The sequence below is a fragment of the Aristolochia californica genome, unplaced genomic scaffold, assembly GCF_029961685.1.
Source record: "Aristolochia californica isolate CCGP_79_NKW_82.1479 unplaced genomic scaffold, dmAriCali1.0.hap1 SCAF_10, whole genome shotgun sequence".
NCBI lineage: Eukaryota > Viridiplantae > Streptophyta > Magnoliopsida > Piperales > Aristolochiaceae > Aristolochia > Aristolochia californica.
Window position 1 is genome coordinate 6,612,007 of NW_027181771.1, and position 10,120 is coordinate 6,622,126.

Genomic DNA, 10,120 nt, shown 5'->3' on the forward strand with positions numbered 1-10,120 from the left:
CAGCAAAATCAACCAGTGGCGTATTTTAACGAAGTATTAAAAGGTTCGGCCTTGGCACTGTCCACCTATGAGAAAGAAATGTTGGCAATTGTTAAAGCCATAAAGAAATGGTGACCGTACTTATTGGGGAAACCATTTACAGTCCGCATTGACCAACAAAGTCTCAAGTACTTACTGGAGCAACTAATTACTACACCAGCACAGACTCGTTGGTTGCCCAAAATACTTGGTTATGATTTTGAAATTGAGTATAAACGTGGGCCTGAAAATCAAGGCACGGATTCTTTATCAAGTGTAGCTGAATTCCATTTTTTATCTATTTATCAACCACGTGCAGATTGGTGGCCAATGCTTCAAAAGGAAGTCCAACAGGATTCCTTTTATAAAGACTTATTACAAAAAGGGCCATCTCAAGCAGGACACAAGCTACTCCAACGTGACGGTGTGTGGTTTATAAAAGACAAAGTTTATTTGAGCCCCACCTCATTTTTTATTCCAAAAGATAATGGCTGATTGCCATTCGTCGCCTATAGGTGGGCACTTTGGATTTCATAAAACTCTCTCCCGTATCAAACAAAGTTTCTTTTGGTCTAATATGCGCCAGGGGATAAAGGAATTTTTGCAACAATGTGATATCTGCCAGTGGTTTAAAACCGATTGTATGAAGCCCGAAGGATTGCTTCAACCGCTACCCATCCCTACTCAAATGTGGACTGATGTCTCGATGGATTTTATTGAAGGGTTACCCTCTTCCCATGGGTATACTGTTATCATGGTAGTCGTCAACCGATTGACAAAATATGCTCATTTAGTAGCATTGAAACACTCATTTACTGTTGTCATAGTTGCCAAGGCATTTGTTGCCCAAGTGGTTCGCTTGCACGGTATTCCGTAATCAATCGTTAGCGATCGGGACAAGGTGTTTATCAGCTTCTTTTGGCGAACATTGTTCCAGCTGTAGGGTACCAAGTTATGTATGAGCTCAAGTATGAGCTCAAACTACCATCCTCAATCTAACGGCCAAACGGAAGTTGTCAATCGAACTTTGGAGCAATATTTACGTTGTTTTACAGGGGATCAGTCGCGAAAATGGATCGAATGGATTCCCTGGGCCTCGTTCAGCTACAATACTTCCAATCACTCTTCTACCAAGATGACACCTTTTGAAGTTGTTTACGGTATTCCACCTCCAAGTTTACTGGCTTATGTACCAGGCACTTCTCATGTACAAGCAGTAGATGAGTACCTATGTGACCGCGATGCCATCCTACGTGAACTACGACGAAACCTTCTGTTGGCTCAAGAGCGGATGAAATGTCAAGCAGACCAACACAGACAAGAGGTATCATTCCTGGTGGGCAATTATGTGTATTTGAAACTCCAACCCTATAAACAGACTTCTGTGGTTTTTAGGGCCTCCATGAAGTTTGCCCCACGTTTCTTTGGGCCCTACAAAATTATTGAGAAGGTTGGTCCGGTGGCTTATAAACTGGCTTTATCTCCTGGTTCTCAAATTCATGATGTGTTTCATGTCAGTTTGTTACGGAAGCATTTGGGTCTAGTTACTCCAACATCTACCCAACTTCCCCCCTGTTTCGGGCACGACAACTGTTCTTCCATAGCCCGAGATGGTCTTAGATCGACGTGTGATCCGAAAGGGTAAATATCGCCCAAAATCTGAAATCTTAGTGAAATGGGTGGGGGCATCGGCAGAAGATGCAACTTGGGAGAATGAGTGGCATTTCACCAAGTCCTATCCTGGTTTCATCCTTGAGGACAAGGATTCTTAAGGGGTGGGGTATGATATGGCCACATGAAGAAGACCACGAAGGTAGGGTCGGACATGGCTGAGGCCGTTGTGTAGTGTGGGTTAATGGTTTAGTAGTTATTAATTAGTGTCTATTCAGTTAATTTTAATGGGTTAGACAACTCTTTGATTGTGGGGGGTTATTTCCTTTTCAGAGTCCTGGGTAGTTTCTTGTATAGATAGCCGGGATGAAATGTAATGGGGATATGTGATTAATTCTGAAATTAATCTTCCTTACTCTATCTTCTCTTTCTCCGTTCATCTATTCCTCTTCGTTCTTAAATTTCTATATCACGGCTCCTTGGCCATTTCTTGGTAACCTTTCTGAGATCTTTTTCAAAAGGCCGGCATTCCGGTGGATCTTGAGACTCATGAAGGATATGAACACAAACATTGCATGCGTCAGGCTTGGGAATGTGCATGTGGTGCCCGTCACTTGTCCTGAGATAGCCCGGGAGTTTCTAAAAAAGCAGGATGCAATCTTTGCATCCAGGCCGCTCACAATGGGAATGGAGTATTCCAGCCGAGGCTATCTCTCCATTGCAGTGGCACCATGAGGAGACCAGTGGAAGAAGATGAGGAGGGTCGTGGCATCAGAGATCATCAGCCCCGCCAAACTCCGGTGGCTCCATGATAAAAGAACCGAGGAGGCTAATAACCTCGTCATATACATGTACAGCCAGTGCAAATCCTCAGAGGAGGGTGCAATTGTGGATGTTAGGGAAGTAGTGAGGCAATATAGTGGCAATGTGATCAGGAAAACGATGTTCAACAAGAGATACTTTGGGAAGGGGAGTGGTGAAAACCTCCAGAGCCAACCTCCCGTTGACGTCTAAGAGGGAAAAAAAAAGGAACAAAATCTCTCTGTTAATGAAATTTCTTTGTTTTTTCTTTCTGAAATTCGGCAACTAATGTTCTTCTCTCAAATCTCCATCTATAAAGGATTACATCTGAAAATCAGGAAACAAACTTTGACGGGATTGCCGATATAGCAACCGAGTCTTACGGGAAATTAATTAAACAACTTAACAACGCCTAAAGATTTTAGCAACTGAATAAATCCTATCTCCATGATTTAAGGAGTATCTTCCGCCTGTGATCTGTGCTCTCTATTTGCATCAGTTGCCGGCCACTCAGGAGAACTTGACTCTGGCAAGTTTTGAAGAACATAAGCAGCAAATAAGTCAGGGTGAAGTCGACTGAGTTCCGAAGCTTGTAGCCAAACGGAATCAGATTGGGGACGATTTTTCCATTGTACTAAAAATTTGTAATATCCTCCACGCCGTGTAGTAACAAACTGGTGGTCGTGTATCGACGCAATTTCATCTCTTGGGTCGGTATTCTTTGGAACACGAATAACTGCATCGTGTGGGGTAATTAGATCTGAGGCTGCTGGCACTGGTTCTTCCGGATCATGAAATTGAGTGAGATCTTCAATGTTGAAAACAGGACTGATGCCATAGCCAGCAGGTAAGTCAATGACGTAGGCGTTAGGACCCAACTTCTTAACCACCTTAAAAGGTCCGACACGTCGAGCATGTAGCTTGTTGAAACTCCCAGGAGGAAAACATTCAAGCTTTAATCGTATAAGAACCCTATCGCCAACCTGAAATTGTCTGTCCTTCCGCTTAGTATTTGCAGCGGTAGAATATGCTTCAGTGCTGAGGGATAGACGCCGCTTAACTTCCTCATGGATATCCTTCATGTAAGTAGAGAAATCCAATGCAGCTTCACTGGGTCGAGAAGGCAATGTCAGAGTGTGGAGGTCCAGTGGAGTTTTGGGGCAAAAACCATATACCACTTCAAATGGTGTGCAACCAGTGGAACGATTAACAGAGTTATTGAAAGCAAATTCAGCTTGCGGTAATATGAAGTCCCAACTTGCTGCATGATCTGCTACTAAACATCGTAATAAATTTCCCAAACTTTGATTGGTCACTTCGGTTTGGCCGTCGGTTTGAGAATGAAATGCACTGGAAAATAGGAGTTTTGTCCCCATTTTTGCCCACAAAGTCTTCCAAAAATAACTCATGAACTTAACATCCCGATCGGACACTATGGTAGCTGGAACGCCATGCAGCCGAATAACTTCTTGGAAAAATAGTGTCGCTGTTTTGGAAGCATAGTAAGTCTTGTGACATGGAATGAAATGAGCCATCTTCGAAAAACGATCCACCACAACCATTATGGAATCATGCTGTCGTAGGGTCTTGGGTAATCCAAGCACAAAATCCATACTAAGGTGCTGCCAAGGCCTATCTGGAATGGGAAGGGGGGGTATAGAGACCCGCTTGCTGTTTGGTGCCTTTGTTTATTTGACAAACTCGACAACGAACCACAACTTTATGAACGTCGCGACGTAGTAGGGCCAAAAGAACCTGTCAGAGACCATGGCAAATGTTTTATCAATACCGAAATGCCCTGCTAAGCCCCCTCCGTGAAGCTCTGAAATAATAAATTCTCTAAAAGAGCCGCACGGAATACATAGTCGATTGCCGTGGAATAGAAAATCATCTTTGACTGAGAATTATTTTATAGTTGCATTCGAGTTTTCCATGAGCTGAAGCCAAATAGCGCCAAAGTCTGCATTTGTAGAATATTGCGGCTTAAAACTGTCAAAGTCCAAAGTATTAACTGACGATATCACAAGCAAATGGGGCCTCCTGCTTAATGCGTCTGCGACTCTGTTTTCAGTTCCAGACTTATGCTTGATAACGAAGTCAAATTGCTATAGAAATTCCATCCACCGAGCATGTCGTGCGGTCATCTTACTTTGAGCATTCAAATGTTTTAATGAATCGTGATCAGTAAAGAGAACGAATTCTCTATGAATCAAGTAAAGACGCCAATGTTTAAGAGCTTGAATCAAAGCATAAAATTCCATATCATACGCCGAATAGCGCCGACGGGCCTCATTGAGTTTCTCGCTATAGAAGGCAATAGGATGTCCTTCTTGGCTAAGTACTCCTCCCACACCTACATGCGATGCATCACATGCAATTTCAAATATTTTGGAAAAATCTGGAAGCTTCAAAACAGGGGCCTCTCCCATTTTCGTTTTGATCTCATTGAAGGCATTATTGGCAGATGCAGTCCACAAAAATTGTTTTGACTTCAAACACTCGGTGATGGGGGCCATGATGGTACTGAAGTTCCGTATAAAAAGCCGATAGAATGTTGCCAGCCCATGAAAACTGCGCACTTCCGGCCAACTTTTTATTGCTTGAACCTTGGCAGGATCGACTTCTACCCCTTGGTCTGAAATAATAAACCCCAAGAAATACACCCGCTTCTTCATAAAAGAACACTTGCCACGGTTTATAAAGAGTTGTTCTCTTTTTAGTGTTTCCAGGACTTGCTGCACATGGTCTAAATGATCCTGCAAACAATGGCTAAAAATCAAAATGTCATCGAAATAGACCACTATGAATTTGCCCAAGAAGGGTTTGAGTGCTTGCGTCATGACACGCATAAATGTGCTTGGCGCATTGGTTAGTCCGAAGGGCATGACCAACCACTCAAATAAGCCCTCTTTTGTTTTGAAAGCCGTCTTCCACTCGTCTCCGGGACAGATTCGAATTTGATGATACCCACTACGAAGATCAATTTTTGTAAAGATAGATGCTCCACTCAATAAATCTAACATGTCATCAAGTCAGGGAATAGGAAACCGGTACTTCACCGTTATTTTGTTAATCGCGCGGCTATCAACGCACATCCTCCAAGTATTGTCTTTCTTGGGTGTAAGTAAAACTGGTACGGCGCAAGGGCTAAGACTTTCTCAAATGAACCCATTGTCAAGCAATTGCTGAATTTGTCGATTGAGTTCTTCATTTTTTTTGGGACTCATACGGTAATGTGGAAGATTGGGCAAGGAAGAACCTGGGAGTAGATCAATGGCATGTTGCACCGCTCGCAATGGTGGTAGCTGTCTTGGCATTTCATCGGGCATGATGTCTTGGAACTTCTCTAGCATCTTTGTAAATTCGTTGGGGATAATACCACCATCTTGTTTAACCTCTAGGTTCACCACCAACAGCACGAGTTGTTCTCCTTTTAGAGCTTGAGTGAATTGCCGAATGGTTAGCATAGGAACAGCCTTTTCAGTTTTTTTTGTTTCGGTTGGGTCTCAAACTCAGAAATCTGCAAAGGGTTTAAAACGAATTTCTTGCCATTAAATTTAAAGGAGTAAGAATTGGCATACCCATTATACAACACCTTTCTGTCATAGAGCCAAGGTCGACCCAACAATAAGTGACAAATGGTCATAGGGATCACATCACACCAAGCCTCATCTGTATAGTTTCTTCCCAATGCAAACTTCACCAAACAACGATGTTTTACCAAAATGTGGTTATCTTCATTAACCCAACTTACTCGATACGGGGTGGGGTGTTTTTCAACTATCAAACCCAAGCGCTCCACCACATCATTAGAGATAACATTCATTCCACTCCCGTTGTCAATGATGACATTTAACGCTCGACCACCATGCTCCATGCGGGTATGAAAAATGTTGGTGTGCCTCCAATCAGAACCACCACCTTTGTACTTCTGTTTTGTGCCAGTCAAAACTCGGTGGATCACACAACTGGGTAGATCGGTTGCTTCCAAGTGTTCCTCATCTTCACTATCATTTTCTTCGTATTCTTCTTCTTCAACTCCTTCAACTGTATCAACCATTCTAAGCTCTTTTCCACACAAAAGCCAATTTTTTTTCTTTCGTAGGACAGATTATAGCAAAATGTCCAAATCCCTTGTACTTGTAGCATTGTGGTCCATCACCCGTAAGTTTGGCCTTTCCTCTTTGGTCGCCCACCACAACGTGTCTACCTTGGTCTGTGAGCATAGGTGGTTTCTGGAATTGTTGTGTTGATGCACGTTCCTGTCTGAGATCTGTAGATGATGTGCATCTCCCGCTGAAGAATCCCAGTTGTTTTTCAACTCGTAAGGCCAATTGATAAGCTTCATCAACATTTAGAAGTCGTGCTATCAGCATCTCTTTACGCAGCTCATTACGTAAGCCCATGCGGTAACGAGCCAGTGTTTGTTGCTCGTTTTCCACTACTTTGCTACGAACAGTCAATTCATGGAAACGGTCTGTATACTGATCAACAGTCAATATTCCTTGCTTCAGTTGCAACATCTCTTCAAACATGAGTTGCTCGTAATCAATAGGCAAATACTTCTCTTTTAGCCGTTCCTTCATTTCACCCCAATTAGATACTGGCGCACATTGAGTACGACGTAGTTGTTCTTCCACACTACTCCACCAGGCTCGTGCATGTCCTTTTAATTTTATACGAACATAATGAACTTTTCTATCCTTGGACACGGAGAACCAATCAAAATAATCCTCCATGGCCGTCAACCAATCTTCAAACGCATTGGGATCCAACTTCCCAAAAAAATCTGGGACTTCCACCTTCATCCCCTTAGCTGGTTCATCGCGAGGGTAACGGTCGAAGCCACATCCTCCTCGTCCCCTGGGAAATCCACGGCCATGTCGCCCAAAATGAGCTTCATGATCGCCAAATCCCCTGTTCCTCTCCCTGTATTCTTCATCCTCTTCGTTCCCTTCACTGCCGTTTACTTCATCTTCCGAAGGAGGTTTACGCACTCTCCTATTTTGAGGTCCAAACTCATCTCGAGTTCGACGTTCCTCCATTGTATCCAGCCTTTGATTAATCTGTTCCAAAACAGAAGCGAGATGGTTGATCTGGGCTTGAAGCTAGGGAAGATCAGTGTTTGGATTTTGGTTATTCGACATAGTGTACGAATTACCACTGCGAGTAACTGGCATGAAACACTGCATTCCTTGAAGAAAGAAACCTTGCACCAGGAGGCCTTTGAACGTGACACCTCGGCGTCTGTGTGTTTTGCAGATAAAGGAAATAAATCCTTCGTCGACGGCGTTCTCTGTTTTGGCAATAAATACTTCAGCTCAGCTCAAATTAAATCTCGGCTCGTCTCAGTTCAAATTAAATCTTGGCTCGGTTCGGCTCAGCTCAAATTAAATCTTGGCTCGGCTCGGCTCAAATTAAATCGCTGATTTAATTCAGTGTTCGTCTTCTCCGTTTTGTTCTTCGGACGAAACGAAATTTTTTTTGCCGCTAACGAAACAAGAAATTTTATGCTAAGAAATTCAGCGAGAGAAATACCAGATACCGATGGTACCGACGGCGGCAACGGCAACGGCGAGGAAGATTTTCGGCAGCGACTTTGATGTTGGGATTTCTTCCCGGCGGCAACGGCGACTCTGAAGCTCTGATTTTCGGAACCAGGTGAGGACGAGGTGGGCGAAGCTCTTTAGCGACGGAAATCTCTCCGATGTTGATATCGGAAACGAGGAACCAGAGACGGAGAAGCCTCTTGACACGCTAACGGAGACAAACGGTTGCGACGAGAAGCTCGCCGTCGGAGATTTTTTTTTTTTTTTTTCTGGAATGGCTATTTCAGGATCGAAAGCTCTGATACGAAAATGGTGAAAACCTCCGGAGCCAACCTCCCGTTGACGTCTAAGAGAGAAAAAAAAAAAACGAACAGAATCTCTCTGTTAATGAAATTTCTTTGTTTTTTCTTTCTGAAATTCGACAACTAATGTTCTTCTCTCAACTCTCCGTCTATAAAGGATTACATCTGAAAATCAGGAAACAAATTATGACGGGATTGCCGATATAGCAACCGAGTCTTACCGGAAATTAATTAAACAACTTAACAACGCCTAAAGATTTTAGCAACTGAATAAATCCTATCTCCATGATTTAAGGAGTATCTTCTGCCTGTGCTCTCTATTTGCATCAGGGAGGGAAGATGGAGGGTCCGGAATGGAGGAAGTGGAGCACGTCGATGCTCTCTTCACTGTGCTCTCCCATCTCTATGCGTTCTGGGTCTCCGATTATATGCCTTAGCTTGAGGTGGTTGGATTTGAATGGGCATGAGAAGACCATTAAGAAGGCCATCAAGATAGTGGACAAGTACCACGATAAGGTGATTGGGCAAAGAATAAAAGAATGGAGGATTGGACTGAAAAAGGAGCCTGAGGATCTTCTTGATGTTCTCATCTCCGTAAAAGACTGCAGTGGGAAACCTTTGCTTACGACGGAAGAAATCAAAGCACAAACAGCGGTAAGTTAGCCAGAACTGAAGAACCGCATTTGTTTCTGTTATAAACCAATTTTGTTCTCATGATTGTGAATGACACGCCACTCATCCTTCTTCAAATAAGTAGCATAACTCTGGAAATTCAAAACCTGGTTAAACAGAAGAGTTTCTACTGTGTGCTTAATTTGTTGAACTTTCAGGACTTGATCTACGCAGCAGTAGACAACCCATCAAACGCAGTCGAATGGGCCTTGGCAGAGATGATGAACGAGCCGGACATGCTTCGCAAAGCGGTGGAGGAAGTAGACCGGGTGGTGGGGAAAGACAGGCTGGTTCAAGAGTCAGACTTCCCATAGCTGAACTACGTGAAGGCCTGTGCTCGGGAAGCATTCCTATTGCCCCCTTCAACCTTCCGCACTTCTCCACATGCGACGCCACCGTCGCCGGCTACTTCATACCCAAGGGTACCCACGTTCTGCTGAGCCGAATAGGCCTAGGAAGGAACCCCAAGGTTTGGGATGACCTGCTCAAGTTCAGGCCGGAGCGTCACATGGGTTCCGCCGTGGTGGATCTGCTAGAGACGGAGCTCCGGTTCATCTCCTTCAGCACCGGCCGCAGAGGTTGCATGGGTGCGCCCCTCGGCACCGCCATGACCGTCATGCTTCTGGCCAGACTTCTCCAAGGCTTCAACTGGAGCGTGCCGGCCGACATGTCAAGCATTGATCTCTCGGAGTCCCCGAATGATCTCTTCCTGGCCAAGGCTCTGCTGGCTCAAACTAAACCTCGGCTGGCTGCACACCTCTATACACCCCACTAGAGTGGGTGGGAGCATTTCATTTTGACGATTTTTAACCCGTATATATATATATATACATAGATTAATTGTCTCTTTCTTTTCTTGCATTGGTGGAGAGTAAGAGAGGATGAACTTCTCTAGGGGGAAATGGGAAGTGATTTTTTTATATTTGGCAATTATACTCATTTAATTCTGTTTATTTCACTGAAAATTTTAATAAATGTAGAACTTATAAGGATGGATCGTCATTTGTGTTGGTGGAATTAAAATAAGTCATAACATCCCACATAAGCGGTCAAAGCTTACATGTCACTTTTGACTGTACATATGTGCAGTTGATCGGTCAAAGTTGGGTATTTGTAATATTAAGTTGAAAAGTTGGCTATTTGTGTTATTATTTTAAAATAATTGGG

The 10,120-nt window shown here is 43.6% G+C and overlaps 1 pseudogene; it reads left to right on the forward strand.

Annotated features, from left to right (window-relative positions):
* Positions 1-595: 595 nt before the first annotated feature.
* LOC137942841 (phenylalanine N-monooxygenase-like) lies at positions 596-9,728 on the forward strand (annotated as a pseudogene).
* The last annotated feature ends 392 nt before the right edge of the window (positions 9,729-10,120 follow it).